Source organism: Thalassophryne amazonica, chromosome 2, assembly GCF_902500255.1.
Source record: "Thalassophryne amazonica chromosome 2, fThaAma1.1, whole genome shotgun sequence".
Lineage (NCBI taxonomy): Eukaryota > Metazoa > Chordata > Actinopteri > Batrachoidiformes > Batrachoididae > Thalassophryne > Thalassophryne amazonica.
In genome coordinates, this window is record NC_047104.1 from 144,122,321 (window position 1) to 144,140,639 (window position 18,319).

Below are 18,319 nucleotides of genomic sequence, written 5' to 3' on the forward strand. Positions count from 1 at the left end.
TAAATTTGGCATCTGGCCAAAAAGGGCATTAGAAAACAAGCTGAAAAAGAAGAAAAACAAAGTGGAAAATGTTGAGAAATGGCCTATAATGAAAACCATTATATGATTGACTAAGGCAAATGACTTAAGGACGGACATGAAGGGAAACCATTTATTGTGTTTATCATTTAACTAGATATAGCTGCGCTAATCTTAGAATAGTTTCTTGATTGGTTGACTAAATAGTGGTAACGTAGGGGTTATTTGATGCATTTAAAAAATAAATGTGTGACGCTTTAACAAATAATATGTAGAACCAAGTATAATGGGTTGGAGCCTCTGGTTGAGTGAGACAATAGATGCCAGAAGATGATTGGTTGCACTAATGTCAATGTAATGTCTTTACTTTGCCATGATTAAGAGGTTGCTGTAACTTGTTTTATGTGGCCATTTTAAGTGCCTTGAATTACACCAAAACTCAATGTTTGAATGTCACCTTGCGTTGATATAATCCAGCTAATTGATCACCTTGTGCCTTAGTATGTAGGTTCACCTGCACTTACACTTAAATATATTTACCGTGTGAAGTATCACTTATAGTCATATCCGCACCAGAGTTATCAGTAAGTCGAGTGATGTGTTTTTCTTTTTTTATTATTGCAATGCACAAATGAGGATGTCTTGTCAGTAAACAACCCAAGAGTATAGTTGATGTAATGGGACTCTTTCGAGTCCCAGAGGAGGGACTGTAGAAGCATTTTTAGGTCCTTATTTGAACTGTGATGAACTATCAAGTGTCCTGATCTGAACTGTATGTCCTCTGGCTGAACTAGCAGGTGTTCAACCCACAAAAAGGGCTCTATCAGTCATTTGATCTGTCAGGTACTTTCCAAGTTGGCTGATATCCCAGCAGTAATGAGCCCGCAGGCCACGTGCAGGGGGCCTCAGGACAGCTGCACCTGTGGCCAAAGGTCTTTTAAAAAAATCAGTTGTAAATCCTTCACGTTTTAATGGGAGCGTTTGTCACATTGAAATAATGGCCTAACACCTGCTTAGGGTTCACTAGAGGATGCTTCCAATAGAAAACCATGTCTTGGGAATGAAATAAATAAAAAAGTCGAAGGAGGAGCGATGCCCGCGGGTCTCCAATAAATAGATGAGCGCGGTTGTCATATTCAGTCTCTCTAGAGGACTCAGTTTGTATAAGCTCTGTGTCAAAGGCTTAAATAAACTTAAAAACTCTGTGCATTTTATCTTGCTTAAGGCTGAATTATTCCAAAGTGTTGTGTCCTTTTCTAGCAAATCACTTGCAATTAGTTTGTGTTATCTAAAAGAAGACATCCTGAGACGACAAAAAGAGGACCACTGACAGTTTCCATTCAGTCGAGTGGGAGGAAAAGACACACCTAAGGGTGGATTCCAGCTCCTGTTTTAGCCCGTTCCGCCTGACCATTTCTCTGTGGATGGTAACTGGAGGAGAGGCTTACCGAGGCCCCAAGCGCCGCACAGAAGCTCCTCCAGACCTGAGAGGTGAATTGGGGACCTCGGTCCGACACCGCATCTGAGGGTATGCCATGCAACCACACCATATGGTGGACTAGGAGGTTAGCAGTCTCCTGGGCTGATGGAATCACCGGCAGAGCCACAAAGTGTGCCGCCTTGGAAAACCAATCCACGATCATGAGGACCACGGTGTTACCCTGGGATGGAGGCAGTCCTGTGACAAAGTCCAGGCAGACGTGGGACCAGGGGCGGCTTGGCTTGGGAAGCGGTTGAAGAAACCCAGCAGATGGTACAAGCTTGAACATAGGCACACACGTCCACCCGAACTGAGGGCCACCAGAAGCGACGATGGGGTACCAGGTCTACAGTTCGGGAAACCCCAGGATGGCAGGCGAGCTTGGAAGCATGGCAGAAGGTGAGGACTTCCGATCGGGCTTCTGGTGGAACGAAAAGCTGCCCGGGAGGTCCTCCACCAGGATCCGGATGTCTGTCCAAAGCCTCCCGGATGACTCTCTCAACATCCCAGGTAAGGGCCCCCATGACCATGGAACGAGGCAGAATTGGGTCTGACGTGGAGGGAGGATCCGTGAGTTTGAACTGGCGTTCTTGGTTCCGAGTCGGTAGGGAAGGTTGAAATTGAAGCGTCAAAAAACCAAGGACCACCTGGACTAATGGGAATTGAGACTTTGGCTGATTTGATGCATTCCAGGTTTTTGTGATCTGTCCAAACATTGAATGGAACTGCGGCCCCCTCCAGCCAGTGTCTCCATTCTGCCAGAGCCTCCTTAACCGCCAGGAGTTCCCAACATCATAGTTCCTCTCCGCAGGGGTCAGCTGGCGGGAGAAGAAAGCACATGGATAGAGTTTGTTGTCTGTGGCAGACCGCTGAGACAGGACAGCACCAATACCGGAATCAGAGGCATCAACTTCCACTACAAACTGGCCAACCGGATCAGGTTGGAGCAAGATAGGGGCTGTGGCGAACCGGTGTTTAAGGTCTTGGATGGCTTTGTCAGTTGAGGCGGACCACTGAAATGGGACCACAGGAAAAGTGAGTGCTGTGAGAGGTGAGGCAACAATACTGAAGTTTCGAATGAATCTGTGATAAAAAATAGGCAAAACCAAGAAACTGTTTTAACTGTTTTCTGGAGGTCAGAACTGGCCATTGAGTTACAGCTGTGACTTTACCGGGATCTGGCTTGACTGAGTTGGGAGAAATAATGAAACCAAGGAAGGGAATAGTAAACTGATGGAATTCACATTTCTGGGCCTTCACAAACAACCGGTTCTCCAACAACCGCTGGAGTACTAGACGCACGTCCTTGATGTGTTCACAGAGAGTCTGAGAAAAATGAAGATATTGTCGAGATAGACAAAAACAAACCGGTTGAGGAAGTCTCGAAGGACATCATTGACTAGAGCTTGGAAGGTGGCAGGAGCGTTTGTGAGACCGAAATCAGATATTTAAAATGTCCGAGAGGAGTGTTGAAGGCAGTCTTCCACTCATCACCCTCCCTGACCCGCAGAGCCGGCCCAAGGCATACGCCAACTACGCGGTCGCTTAGGGCCTCCACGCCACCAGGGGGCCCCGAGAGCACCGATACGTTGTGATAAAAAAGTAAATACGAGGGCTGTCAATAAAGTAACGGTCCTTTTTATTTTTTTCAAAAACTATATGGATTTCATTCATATGTTTTTACGTCAGACATGCTTGAACCCTTGTGCGCATGCGTGAGTTTTTCCACGCCTGTCGGTGACGTCATTCGCCTGTGAGCACTCCTTGTGGGAGGAGTTATCCAGCCCCTCGTCGGAATTCCTTTGTCTGAGAAGTTGCTGAGAGACTGGCGCGTTGTTTGATCAAACTTTTTTCTAAACCTGTGAGACACATCGAAGTGGACACGGTTCGAAAAATTAAGCTGGTTTTCAGTGAAAATTTTAACGGCTGATGAGAGATTTTGAGGTGATTCTGTCGCTTTAAGGACTTTTCACGGTGCGAGACGGTGCGCACAGGCGAATGACGTCACCGACAGGCGTGGAAAAACTCACGCATGCGCACGAGGGTTCAAGCATGTCTGACGTAAAAACATATGAATGAAATCCATATAGTTTTTGAAAAAAATAAAAAGGACCATTACTTTATTGACAGCCCTCGTATATACATGAATTAAAATAATATTGAATAATTTAAACAAAATTGTATTACCACTCGAAAAAAATAAATTCATTTTGACAAAATACCAATACTAGGTTAATTGATCCCTCCTGTTGGCTGCTGCCACCGTTGGGCAAATTTAGATGCACCGCTTGGGTCAGGTGGTCGATGACTAATCGTGAGGAATGAAGTGAGTGCAAGTCATGTCTCAGAAAAGAAATTATCCCTCTGGAGCGGAGAAAAGAAAAACATGTCCATAGGCTACACCAGTGTAGCCTATGGAATAATGAGGCATCTGGTGCTGTTGGGGAAAAAACACCTTCCTACAAAAATAACCTTTACTCAAAACATAGAAAATCTCAGGTTTCGCCTCGTGAGTCCGTGGGCAGTGCAAATAGAATACACAGACAACGATAATTTAAATTCAAGTTATTCCTACCAGGTTTATTAAAACAGCAGAGCAGATCAGTCATCAAAAATCATTCATCTTTGCGCAAAAATGGGTTCAGAATGCATACACATCTTTAATGCCACAAAAACCTTTACCCACAGCATGTGCAGCAAAAGAACACTCTTCTTTCAAAAACAGAGTTTTTTTTAAGCTTGCAGTTCAGAAATCTGTCCGGGCGGGGCTCCCACTCCCGCACGTCAATCTGTCCGGGCGGGGCGCTCAGTCCCACACGTCCTCAGTCTCATGTAAATATGTAACTCCATGAAGTCCATAAAGCAGGCATTGTTAATTCTTAATGTCCAACGTTGTGATGGGAACTGATTTGATAAGTGCCCTGGGTGCAGAGATTGCCAGTACATACACCCCCAGTTTCTGACTTTGCGGCAAAGTGTAACTAATTAATTAAAAAATCACTGTTTTCTTGTTTTCAGCTCCATATGAGAACAGGTCCATGTGTTCAGTTTAGTGGCGTTAATGTCTCTACAGACACTTTCAAGGTTGCCTCCCCGATAACACATAATCCAGTCATTGTTCTTCCCTGTGGAAACAAAGTTCTTTCACAGTCAAAATATCAAATCACTCACATTTTACAGAATGCAGAAGCAGCAATTAATTTTGAACAATACAGTCATTCAACTGTTCATTATTGATCAGCATAGTTCAAACATAAATGTGCAAACCATTTGATTACAAACAGAGGCAACAATATTATTTGCAGTACACATCTTGACCTCATGACCTTTGAACATATCATGAAACATCATGTCAGGCATTAGTCATGACTTTATTAAAATGGTCAATGTCTGACATGTTTTAAACCAACATGTTACACCCTACTTAAGCATATGTTATTTATGAAAACGTTAAACCAAAAAACTTTACTGATTTGAGAGTCAACACACCTGTCAGCAGTTCAACATGTTCAATACAATTCATCATAAGCACATATTTCAATCATTAAACAAACCGTATAATACTGTATCATTTCAAAACCATCATAAATCGGTTGAACACCTATCAAAGCATAGGCATACACATTTTCATTCATTTGACATCATGATAAAACCCTTAAACACATTATGGCACAAGTATACACTCTATTCAACTTCATTCATTCAATACAATATCTAGTTCATTTAACCTGCATGGTGTACATACTTCTAAACATTTGTTACTTTTTGTAAATAATGAACACAAACCCTTTTATTCAGTTTGGTAACTTTTAGCATTGTTAGCATGCAAAGATAATTATGAGTAAAATAGCATATATTTTCATTTATTCTTTACAGTGCTGAGGTGATGGTAGGGGGGCCCCCAAATGAAATTCTGCTTAAGGCCCCATAAAGGCTTGGGCCGGCCCTGCTGACCCGGACCAGGTGATAGGCGTTTCTGAGGTCTAATTTGGAAAAAAATGAGGCCTCCTGCAGGGGGCTGAATGCAGACTCTAATAGGGGGATGTGGGTACTGATTGCGGACCGTTATGGCATTCAGCCCCCGGAAATCAATGCAGGGGCGCAGGGGTACCATCCTTCTTCCTGACAAAGAAGAAGCCTGCCCCCAGTGGGGATGACAAGTGACATATCAGCCCAGCACAGAAGGAGTGCCGGATATAGGTCTCCACTGCCTCACGTTCCCGGCGTGACAGATTGTAGAGCCAAGTGACCAGATACTTGGCACCCGGAAGTAAGTCAATAGCGCAGTCATAAGGACAGTACGGGGGGAGTGACAGAGCACGATCCTTGCTGAACACCTCAGCAAGATCGTGATACTTGTGATGGGGACTACAGACAGATCAGGGGGTGAAGTGACCTCCTCCCTGACCTCAAAACTGGGCGGAATGGAAGATCGATGACACTCACGGTGGCAGGCCTTGCTCCACTGTGTGACAGACCCAGTTGGCCAATCAATCCGGGGGATTGTGTTTGATAACCCAGGGATGACCTAAACTAAGGGGGACGTAGAAGAAAACACAAAGAACTGGATTGTCTCCCAGTGGTTCCCAGATACCACTAAACTGACCGGTTCGGTTTGATGTGTTGTGGCAGGAAGAGGAGCCCCATCTAAAGCATGCACTGAAAGGGGCGTGTCCAGTGCCACCACCGGGATGCAAGAATTGATTGCAACCTTGCGATCCAAAGAAATTCCCTTCTGCCCCAGTATCAATTAGTGCAGGAATAGATAAGGAACGGTCATTAAACAAAAGAGTACCCGGGATTTTGGTGCATCCGGATTGAACACCCATGAATGTTATCTGGCTCATCCTTAGCCTGGAGTCTAAGGATGAGCGTTGGTTTTTGGCCACACGGGACAAGAACTGTGGATGTGACCAGCGGCAGCACAATGCTAGTCACATGCTAGTCTGTGTGCCCGAGCTGTGCCTCGCCTCGATGGAGGAGTTTCATTCATCCAGGAACAGTTTAGTGGGAAATCCACACTTTGTGTGCGCTGTGGTGTGGATCACAGTGCAATGTCGGAGGTTACAAATGGGCTGATTTTCGATTATGACTCAGGCATTCTCACACTTGTCTTTACCGAGGGACTGGAAGTATGGAAGCACATTGTACGGAAGTGATTACACACACACACCACACACCACACACACACACACACACACACACACACACACACACACACACACACACACACACACACACACACACACACACAATAAATAAATAAAAAATAGCTTGATGTCATAATTATGAGATCCTGATGTAATTGCGACATCAGTAGTCAATTTTTTTTTCCAGTGAATGCAATATGCTTCCGTACTAGATAATTCTTTGTTGTACTTTATTTGATCTCTGTTATTGTTAGTATGGTGTAAGCAGGTCAAAAGTGCCAAGGGAGTTTTTCCTTATAGTGTTGTCTACATGCTTGCTCGGGGGTGGGTGGGTGGAGTGGAAAGGTTAGACCTTACCCTAGTGAAACAAACTTTGTGGTGTAGTGGATCATAAAAAGGATCTCAACTTGTTAGAGAGTAGAAAATACAATGAGTGTAGTGTATACATGGAGCAGTTTGGGAGAATAGGCCAGAAATGTGTCTTTTGATGTCAAAAAATGTCAACATCCACATCTCAAACATCTGCAGGTGTATTTTGAGTTTATTTGTTTCAAAAACGTGTTCCTGAATCTCCTTAATCTCTCAGTGGCTGTCTGCAGCTCCACAAGGACAGGGCTGCTTTATCTGTGACATTTTGGTGACATTTCATGTTTCCACTCCAAGGACATTTAAGTTACCTGAAATGAAAGAATGGCAGGATGGATCGTGGTTTCTTCTGCTTCTTAAGAGGTCTGCTGTTCTTCTGGTGGTTAGTTTTCAAATCATATGTACTCTTCTTAAAGTTTCACCCCTGGGTGTCATAAACAACAGATGATGATGTTAGTTCACGTTCAGACCATGAAGCAGTCCTGTTTTCTGCATTTGGTGGGGGTGGTCTTAAAGTATGAGCAGGTAGAAGAGAAGCAGAATGTATGATGCAATGTCAACTCTCTACAATGGCAGTAGCCCACTAGAGGGCGTTAGAGTACGGTCACCGTCAGAATGATTTTTCTTTTAATTGGGAATTTGTTTCGTGTCTCAAACAAAAACAAAAAACAACACAAAACAAAACCAAACACACCAACTCACAGCAACAGCAGCGTAGGTTGAGTTTGGGGATGGGTTTCAATCATCACTCCCTTCTCATGGCCTACTGACATTTGAGGTAGTTTGATTAAATACACCCATTTTCTCCCTGATTGGAACCCACAGGTGGATGCTGGAGTGGAGGTGGGATGGAGTAAAAAGCTAAGAAATCACGTGCACATAAAGTATTCCCACTCTTTGCTCCAATACTTTGTTGATGCAATTTTGCAGCAATTACAACCTCAAGGTCTTCTGGAATATGATGCCACAAACTTGGTGCACCTATCTTTGGGCAGGTTACCTATTCCTCTTTGTAGCACCTCTCAAGCTCCCTCAGGTTAGATGGATGAGCGTCGGTGCACAGACATTTTCAGATCTCTTCCAGAGATGTTCAAGCAGATTCAGGTCTGGGCCTCCGGCTAGGCCACCTCAAGGACATTCACAGAGTTGTCTGAAGCACTCCTTTGATATCTTGGCTGTGTGCTTAGGGTCATTGTCCTGCTGAACGATGAACACCGCTTCTCCAGTCTAAGGTCAAGAGCGCTCTGGAGTAGGTTTTCATCCAGGGATGCCTCTGTACATGTTGCATTCATCTTTCCCTCAATGCTGACTAGTCTCTCAGTTCCTGCTGCTGAAAAAAATCCCCACAGCATGATGTTGATACTACTATGCTTCACTGTAGGGATTGGTGCCTGGTTTTCCTCCAAAAATGACGCTGGCATCATGCCAAAGAGTTCAATCTTTGTTCATCAGACCAGAGAATTGTGTTTCTTATGGTCTGAGAGACCTTCAGGTGACTTTTGCGAAAACTCCAGGTGGGCTGCCATGTGCCTTTACTAAGGAGTGGCTTCCGTCTAGCCACTCTACCATACAGGCTGATTGGGGATTGCTGCAGAAATGGTGTCCTTCTGGAAGGTTCTCTGTCTCCACAGAGGAATGCTGGAGCTCTGATAGTGACCATCAGGTCTTGGTCACCTCCCTGACTAAGGCCCTTCTCCACTGATCGGTCAGTTTAGACGGGTGACCAGCTCTAGGAAGAGTCCTGTGGTGGATCCAAACCTTTTCCATTGGGACCTTCAAAGCAGCAGAAATGTTTCTGTACCCTTCTGCAGATTTGTGCCTCGAGACAATTCCCTTGACTTCATGCTTGGTTTGTGCTCTGATGTGCACTGTCAGCTGTGGGACCTTATATGTAGACAGGTGTGTGTCTTTCCAAATCATGTCCAATCAACTGAATTTACCCCAGGTGGACTCCAATTAAACTGTAGAAACATCTCAAGGATGATCAGTGGAAACAGGATGCACCTGAGCTCAATTTGTAGCTTCATAGCAAAGACTGTGAATACTTCTGTACGTGTGATTTCTTACTTTTTATTTTTAATAAAGTTGCAAAATTCTAAAAAAAAACAAAACCTTTTCCAAATTGTCATTATGTGTACAATTTTGAGGAAAAAATTAATTTTATCCATTTTGAAATAAGGCTGTAACAAAATGTAGAAAAAGTGAAGCACCATGAATACTTTCTGGATGCACTTTATATTGATCATAGATGTGAGTTGGGGTGTGAATGAATTTGTCTATAGTGTCGCCCCTGCAACAAGACTGGTGGCCTGTCCAGGGTGTACCCGCCTATGGATCAGTGACCACTGAGATAAGCTACACTCCCTGACCCCTAACTGAAATAAGCAGGAATGATAGAAGGACACAATAAGATCCAAACATACAGTTTTGATGGAGGACAACTTGGATTCTCTTCTCTACTGGAATCAGTTCTTGATTGCCATCCCTTCTCAACTGTATAGGTCACATCTGCAGGTGGTCTACAGCTCTGCCATAGTTATTGTTCTCCTTTTTTGCACATGCTTTCATTTTTTGCAGGCACATTTGTCTTTCCCTGGCCTCAGGTGCTGGCTCGGGTGCTTCTCCCCGTATAATCACCAATGAGATCCTCCTGGGACTTGTGGTCAGTGCAGATCTCATTTCCCTCTTGCATGCATCTTTATCAGGGAGCTGAAGGCAGGCAGTCATTCTTTTGGCAGATAACAGAATATCTTGTGGGATGATCATCCTCAATGTCGTGGACATGGCTTAGCCAATATATTCTGCATGGTGTTATTTAGCCGTATGTTATTTATATAGCGCCAAATCACAACAAACAGTTGCCCCAAGGCACTTTATATTGTAAGGTAAAAGCCATACAATAATTACAGAAAAACCCCAACAGTCAAATCGACCCCCTATGAGCAAGCACTTGGCGACAGTGGGAAGGAAAAACTCCCTTTAACAGGAAGAAACCTCCAGCAGAACCAGGCTCAGGGAGGGGCAGTCTTCTGCTGGGACTGGTTGGGGCTGAGGGGAGAGAATCAGGAAAAAGACATGCTGTGGAAGAGAGCAGAGATCAATCACTAATGATTAAAAGTAATTAATGCACTGTTTCTTTCTCTTTTTGCTCTGTATGCACCACTCTGCATTTAATCATTAGTGATCGATCTCTGCTCCCCTCCACAGCATGTCTTTTTTCTGGTTCTCTCCCTCAGCCCCAACCAGTCCCAGCAGAAGACTGCCCCTCCTGAGCCTGGTTCTGCTGGAGGTTTCTTTGTGTTAAAAGGGAGTTTTTCCTTCCCACTGTAGCCAAGTGCTTGCTCACAGGGGGTCGTTTTGACCGTTGGGGTTTTACATAATTATTGTATGGCCTTGCCTTGCAATATAAAGTGCCTTGGGGCAACTGTTTGTTGTGATTTGGCGCTATATAAAAAAAAATTGATTGATTGATTGATTGAAAAGCAGAGTGGTGCATACAGAGCAAAAAGAGGTGAATAAAAAGAAACACTGGGTGCATCATGGGAACCCTCCAGCAGTCTAAGTCTATAGCAGCATAACTAAGGGATGGTTCAGGGTCACCTGATTCAGCCCTAACTATAAGCTTTTTCAAAAAGGAAAGTTTTAAGCCTAATCTTAAAAGTAGAGAGGGTGTCTGTCTCCCTAATCCGAATTGGGAGCTGGTTCCACAGGAGAGGAGCCTGAAAGCTGAAGGCTCTGCCTCCCATTCTACTCTTACAAACCCTAGGAACTACAAGTAAGCCTGCAGTCTGAGAGTGAAGCGCTCTACTGGGGTGATATGGTACTAAGAGGTCCCTAAGATAAGGGACCTGATTATTCAAACCTTATAAGTAAGAAGAAGAATTTTAAATTATTTCTGGAATTAACAGGAAGCCAATGAAGAGAGGCCAATATGGGTGAAATATGCTCTCTCCTTCTAGTCCCCGTCAGTACTCTAGCTGCAGCATTTTGAATTAACTGAAGGCTTTTCAGGGAACTTTTAGGACAACCTGATAATAATGAATTACAGTAGTCCAGCCTAGAGGAAATAAATGCATGAATTAGTTTTTCAGCATCACTCTGAGACAAGACCTTTCTAATTTTAGAGATATTGCGCAAATGCAAAAAAGCAGTCCTACATATTTGCTTAATATGCGCATTGAAGGACATATCCTGATCAAAAATGACTCCAAGATTTCTCACAGTATTACTGGAGGTCAGGGTAATGTCATCCAGAGTAAGGATCTGTTTAGACACCATGTTTCTAAGATTTGTGGGGCCAAGTACAATAACTTCAGTTTTATCTGAATTTAAAAGCAGGAAATTAGAGGTCATCCATGTCTTTATGTCTGAAAGACATTCCTGCAGTTTAACTAATTGGTGTGTGTCCTCTGGTTTCATGGATAGATAAAGCTGGGTATCATCTGCATAACAATGAAAATTTAAGCAATGCTTTCTAATAACACTGCCTAAGGGAAGCATGTATAAAGTGAATAAAATTGGTCCTAGCACAGAACCTTGGAACTCCATAATTAACCTTAGTCTGTGAAGACGACTCCCCATTTACATGAACAAATTGTAATCTATTAGATAAATATGATTCAAACCACTGCAGCGCAGTGCCTTTAATACCTATGGCATGCTCTAATCTCTGTAATAAAATTTTATGGTCAACAGTATCAAAAGCTGCACTGAGGTCTAACAGGACAAGCACAGAGATGAGTCCACTGTCTGAGGCCATAAGAAGATCATTTGTAACCTTCACTAATGCTGTTTCTGTACTATGATGAATTCTGAAACCTGACTGAAACTCTTCAAATAGACCATTCCTCTGCAGATGATCAGTTAGCTGTTTTACAAATGCCCTTTCAAGAAGTTTTGAGAGAAAAGGAAGGTTGGAGATTGGCCTATAATTAGCTAAGATAGCTGGGTCAAGTGATGGCTTTTTAAGTAATGGTTTAATTACTGCCACCTTAAAAGCCTGTGGTACATAGCCAACTAATAAAGATAGATTGATCTATTTAAGATCAAAGCATTAACTAATGGTAGGGCTTCCTTGAGCAGCCTGGTAGGAATGGGGTCTAATAGACATGTTGATGGTTTGGAGGAAGTAACTAATGAAAATAACTCAGAACAATCGGAGAGAAAGAGTCTAACCAAATACCAGCATTACTGAAGGCACCTGAACATAAAGATATGTCTTTGGGATGGTTATGAATATTTTTTTCTTTAATAGTTAAAATTTTATTTGCAAAGAAAGTCATGAAGTCATTACTAGTTAAAGTTAAAGGAATACTCGGCTCAATAGAGCTCTGAGCAACAGACTCTTTTTCCAGGCTAAATGAAGATCTTCTAAATTAGTGAGACGCCATTTGTTGGTGGGCTGCCAGAAGAGGAGGTACTGCTGGCCCACCACCAGAGGGCGCCCTGCCTGAAGTGCGGGCTTCAGGCACGAGAGGGCGCTGCCACCACGGACAGAACCGGGAGTGACAGCTGTCACGCATCAACTCATGACAGCTGTCACCCATCTTCATTTCATCACTCCATAAAAGCCGGATGTCATCTCCACCTCGCTGCCGAGATATCATCTACCTGTGAAGGTAATTCTCTGCTAAACTGAAAACACTGACTAATAGTCTGAACTTCTTTGCAGCCGTTTTCCTGTAAGTGTTTCCTTATCTGTGGGATTGGCGTTTGGTGTGATCAGCGACGGCTTCGCTTCACACCCCAACCAGATATGGTTAGACAGGAGCTGCACGTGTGTGTGATTAGAGGTGGAGGTGACTTTCCACCTTCTGACTGTTTTTGTTACTGGGTGTGCACACACCCATCTCACTGTTTGTGCTCCTCGCCAGCAGTACCAGATCCGACAGTCGGGGATGGTGATCACCTGGGAATTCGGGACTTGGCGGCTCCAGTATTCACCAGGTTCTGTGGCGGTGGAAATCGTGTGGTTCCGGCTCTTCTCAGGACAGGCGTCTTCTATCCTCGAGCCTGCCCACACGTCACCTTGGTGTATTGACTGCTGTCAGATTCTGTGATTGTCTGTATAATCGTTGTGCACATTCACAACATTAAATTTTACCTTTTGGCTCATCTATTGACCGTTCATTTGCGCCCCCGTTGGGGGTTGTGGGTCCGTGTCACTACACTTTCCCCAACAGGATATCTCGGCCAACGTCATGGATCCCGAGGGGCGTCAACCATCTGTTGGACAACCAATGGAAGAGCAGGGTGCACAGGCGTCGGCTGGAGGCGTGATTGGTGAGTTGCAGCATATCCTCACGCCTTTACCGCTCGGATGGACCTGATGACTGAGCAAAACGTCATCCTTAATCGCAGGATGGAGGCTCTCACCGCGCAGGTGGAAGCACGCGCTCAGGGCACTGCTGCAGCTCCTCCTCCTGCCGACCCAGTGCCGAATACAGACATTCCACTGGTCATTCAACGACCCCCCCACCATCCCCTGAAGCATACATAAGCCCCCCAGAGCCGTACGGAGGTGGTGTGAGACGTGCGCGGACTTTCTTATGCAGTGTTCGCTCGTCTTTGCACAGCGTCCCCTGATGTACGCGTCTGACGCCAGTAAGCTGGCTTACGTGATTAATTTGCTTCGAGGTGAGGCACACGCTTGGGCTACAGCGCTTTGGGAACAAGGTTCACGGCTCCTTGCCTCTTATACTGGGTTTGTGAGGGAGCTCAGAACTGTTTTTGATCACCCCAACAGAGGCGAAACCGCGTCTACCATGCTGCTGTCAATGAGACAGGGGCGTTGGAACGCAGCCGAATATGCAGTCGACTTCCGCATCACGGCTGCGAGATCCGGCTGGAATATGACTGTGCTCCATGCCGCCTTCATAAACGGACTGTCGTCGGCCCTGAAGGAGCACCTGGTGGCTAAGGAGGAACCGTGGGATTTGGCTTAGCTTATCGATTTGGTTATACGATTGGACAATCGGTTAGAAGAACGCCGACGGGAGCGAGGCGAAGGGCGTGGTCAGGCACAAGCCGTCCCTCTTCCTCCCGGGTCCGAAAGAGAGCCGTCTTCCACACGCTCCACAGCCACAGCGCTCCGTGTGGCTACAGCTCCCCCTGCTGACGATGCTAGGGACACGAGCAGGGCCACATTCAGACAGAGGAGGCTGGTCCGTGGGGAGTGCTTTGTCTGCGGCTCGAGTGAGCATCAGCAGAGAGTCTGCCCCAAACGGTCAAAACACAAACGCCCGCCCTTAGAGACTGGGCTGAGGGGGGGTCAAAACATTCACGTGGGTCATACACATCTTTCAACAGGACTCCCAGTTACAATCCTGAGCGGGGATTTAACCCTTCAAGCCCCAGCACTGGTGGACACGGGGTCAGAAGGGAATCTGCTGGATAGCAGATGGGCAAGGGAGGTACCCTCTGGTGGCGCTTTCTTCGCCAGTGAAGGTGCGAGCAATAGATGGCACTCTTCTCCATTTTATCACACACCACACTACCTGTAACCCTGGTAGTGTCTGGGAATCACCGGGAGGAGATTGAGTTTTTTGTAACTCCTTCTACTCCCGTGTGATTTTGGGCTTCCCATGGATGATTAAACACAATCCCCGGATTGATTGGCCGTCTGGGGTTGTGGCTCAGTGGAGCGAAACCTGCCACCGGAATTGTTTAGGATCCTCGGTTCTACCCGGTGTAAATGCTAAGGAGGAGGTCAAAGTCCCTCCCAATCTGACGGCGGTGCGGTTGAGTACCACGATCTTGCTGACTCTTCAGCAAGGATCTGGTGCTCACCCTTCCCCCGCACCATCCGTACGATTGTGCCATTGATTTGGTCCCGGGCGTTGAGTTCCCGTCCAGCAGGCTGTACAATCCCTCACGCCCCGAGTGCGAATCAATGGAGACCTACATCCGGGACTCATTAGCTGCTGGGTTGATCCGGAATTCCCTCCCCAATGGGTGCAGGTTTCTTTTTTGTGGGCAAGAAAGATGGCGGACTCCGTCCATGCATTGATTACAGGGGGCTGAACGACATAACGGTTCATAATCGATACCCTTTACCCCTGTTGGATTCAGTGTTCACGCCCTGCATGGAGCCCAAATTTTCACCAAACTGGACCAGGAATGCGTACCACCTGGTTCGGATCCGGAAGGGAGACAAATGGAAGACGGCATTCAACACCCCATTAGGGCATTTGAGTACCTGGTCATGCCGTTCGGCCTCACTAACCCCCCGCGATGTTCCAAGCTTGGTTAATGACGTCTTGCGGGACTTCCTGCACCGATTCGTCTTCGTATATCTGGATGACATATCATCTTTTCCCGGACTCTGAGACTCATGCAGCATGTACGTCAGGTCCTGCAGCGGTTGTTGGAGAACCGGCTGTTTGTGAAGGGTGAGAAGTGTGAGTTTCACCACACCTCTTTGTCCTTCCTGGGGTTCATCATCTCCTCCAACTCCGTCGCCCCTGATCTGGCCAAGGTTGCGGCGGTGAGAGATTGGCCCCAACCAACAAGCCGTAGGAAGCTGCAACAGTTCCTCGGCTTTGCAAATTTCTACAGGAGGTTCATTAAGGGCTACAGTCAGGTAGTTAGCCCTGACAGCCCTGACCTCTCCAAAAGTCCCTTCACTGGTCGGATCGGTGCGAAGCCACGTTCAAGGAGTTTAAACGCCGGTTCTCGTCTGCACCAGTTCTGCACCCTAGCTGCCAGTTCGTGGTTGAAGTGGACGCCTCGACTCAGGGATAGGAGCCATGCTATCCCAGAGCGGAGAGACCGATAAGGTTCTTCACCCGTGTGCCTACTTTTCTCGCAGGTTGACCCCAGCTGAATGGAACTATGACGTCGGCAATCGAGAATCCTTGCCGTGAAAGAGGCTCTTGAGGAGTGGAGACACCTGTTGGAGGGAGCGTCTGTGCGTTCACGGTTTTCACTGACCATCGGAACCTGGAGTATATCAGGAGCGCCAAGCGGGCTGAACCCCAGGCAAGCCCGCTGGTCACTGTTCTTCGGGCGTTTTGACTTCCGAATCACCTATCGCCCGGGACCAAGAACCAGAGATCGGATGCCTTGTCCTGGGTGCATGAAGATGAGGTCAAGACTGAGCTGTCGGATCCACCGGAGCCCATCATTCCGGAGTCCACTATCGTGGCCACCCTCACCTGGGACGTGGAGAAGACCGTCCGGGAGGCCCTGGCACGGAGCCCGGACCCCGGAACTGGACCAAAGAACCGTTTATACATCCCACCAGAGGCCAGAGCTGCAGTCTTGGACTTCTGTCACGGGTCCAAGCTCTCTTGTCATCCAGGGGTGCGTAGGACTGTGGCAGTTGTCCGGCAGCACTTCTGGTGGGCGTCCATGGAGGCCGACGTCCGGGAGTATGTCCAGGCCTGCACCACCTGTGCCAGGGGCAAAGCAGACCACTCCAAGACACAAGGACGTCTGCAACTGCTTCCGGTGCCTCGTCGCCCCTGGTCTCACATTGGCCTGGACTTTGTCACGGGCCTCCCGCCGTCCCAGGGCATGACGACCATCTTCACGATAGTGGACCATTTCTCCAAGGCGGCCCACTTCGTGGCCCTCCCGAAGCTCCCTACGGCCCAGGAGACAGCAGACCTCCTGGTCCACCACGTCGTACGTCTGCATGGGATACCAACTGACATTGTCTCGGACCGTGGTCCTCAGTTCTCCTCACAGGTTTGGAGGAGTTTCTGCAGAGAACTGGGGGCCAACGTGAGCCTCTCGTCCGGGTATCACCCTTAGACGAATGGACAGGCAGAGCGGGCCAACCAAGAACTTGAACAGGCCCTCCTCTGTGTTACATCCGTGCACCCGTCGGCCTGAAGTCACCATCTGGCCTGGATCGAGTACGCCCATAACAGCCAGGTGTCCTCTGTCACCGGCCTCTCCCCATTTGAGGTGTGTCGGGGTACCAGCCCCATTGTTCCCCGTAGTGGAGGGAGAGGTCGGTGTGCCCTCGGTCCAGGCCCACCTGCGAAGATGCCGTCGGGTGTGGCGCACTGCCCGTTCTGCCTTGTTGAAGGCCCGGACGAGGGCTAAGGCCCATGCAGACCGCTGGCGTTCCCCGGCCCCTGCTTACCAGCCCAGGCAGGAGGTGTGGCTTTCAACGAAGGACATCCCCCTCCAAGTGGACTCACCCAAACTCAAGGACAGGTATATCGGTCCATTCAAGATCCTCAAAGTCCTCAGTCCGGCCGCAGTGAAGGTCCAGCTCCCAGCTTCACTGCGGGTCCACCCGGTTTTTCATGTTCCCGGATCAAGCCACACCACACCTCACCCTCTGTGCTCCCGGACCGGCGCCGCCTCCTGCCCGGATCATCGATGGGGAGCCTGCATGGACTGGTTCGCAGGCTCCTGGACGTCCGTCGGAAGGGCCGGGGGTTTCAGTATCTGGTGGACTGGGAGGGGTATGGACCTGAAGAACGCTCCTGGGTGAAGAGGAGCTTCATCCTGGACCCGGACCTCCTGGCCGACTTCTACCGACGTCACCCGGACAAGCCTGGTCGGGCGCCAGGAGGCGCCCGTTGAGGGGGGGGTCTGTTGTGTGGGCTGCCAGAAGAGGAGGTACTGCTGGCCCACCACCAGAGGGCGCCCTGCCTGAAGTGCGGGCTTTAGGCACGAGAGGGCGCTGCCGCCACGGACACAACCGGGAGTGACAGCTGTCACGCATCAACTCATGACAGCTGTCACCCATCTTCATTTCATCACTCCAAAAGCCGGATGTCATCTCCACCTCGCTGCCGAGATATCATACCTGTGAAGGTAATTCTCTGCTAAACTGAAAACACTGACTAATAGTCTGAACTTCTTTGCAGCCATTTTCCTGTAAGTGTTTCCTTATCTGTGGGATTGGCGTTTGGTGTGATCAGCGACAGCTTCGCTTCACACCCCAACCAGATAAGTGGTTAGACAGGAGCTGCACGTGTGTGTGATTAGAGGTGGAGGTGACTTTCCACCTTCTGACTGTTTGTTACTGGGTGTGCACACACCCACATCTCACTGTTTGTACTCCTCGCCAGCAGTACCAGATCCGACAGTCCGGGACGGTGATCACCTGGGAATTCGGGACTTGGCGGCTCCAGTATTCACCAGGTTCTGTGGCGGTGGAAATCGTGTGGTTCCGGCTCTTCTCAGGACAGACGTCTTCTATCCTCGAGCCTGCCCACACGTCACCTTGGTGTATTGACTGCTGTCAGATTCTGTGATTGTCTGTATAATCGTTGTGCACATTCACAGCATTAAATTGTTACCTTTTGGCTCATCTATTGACCGTTCATTTGCGCCCCCTGTT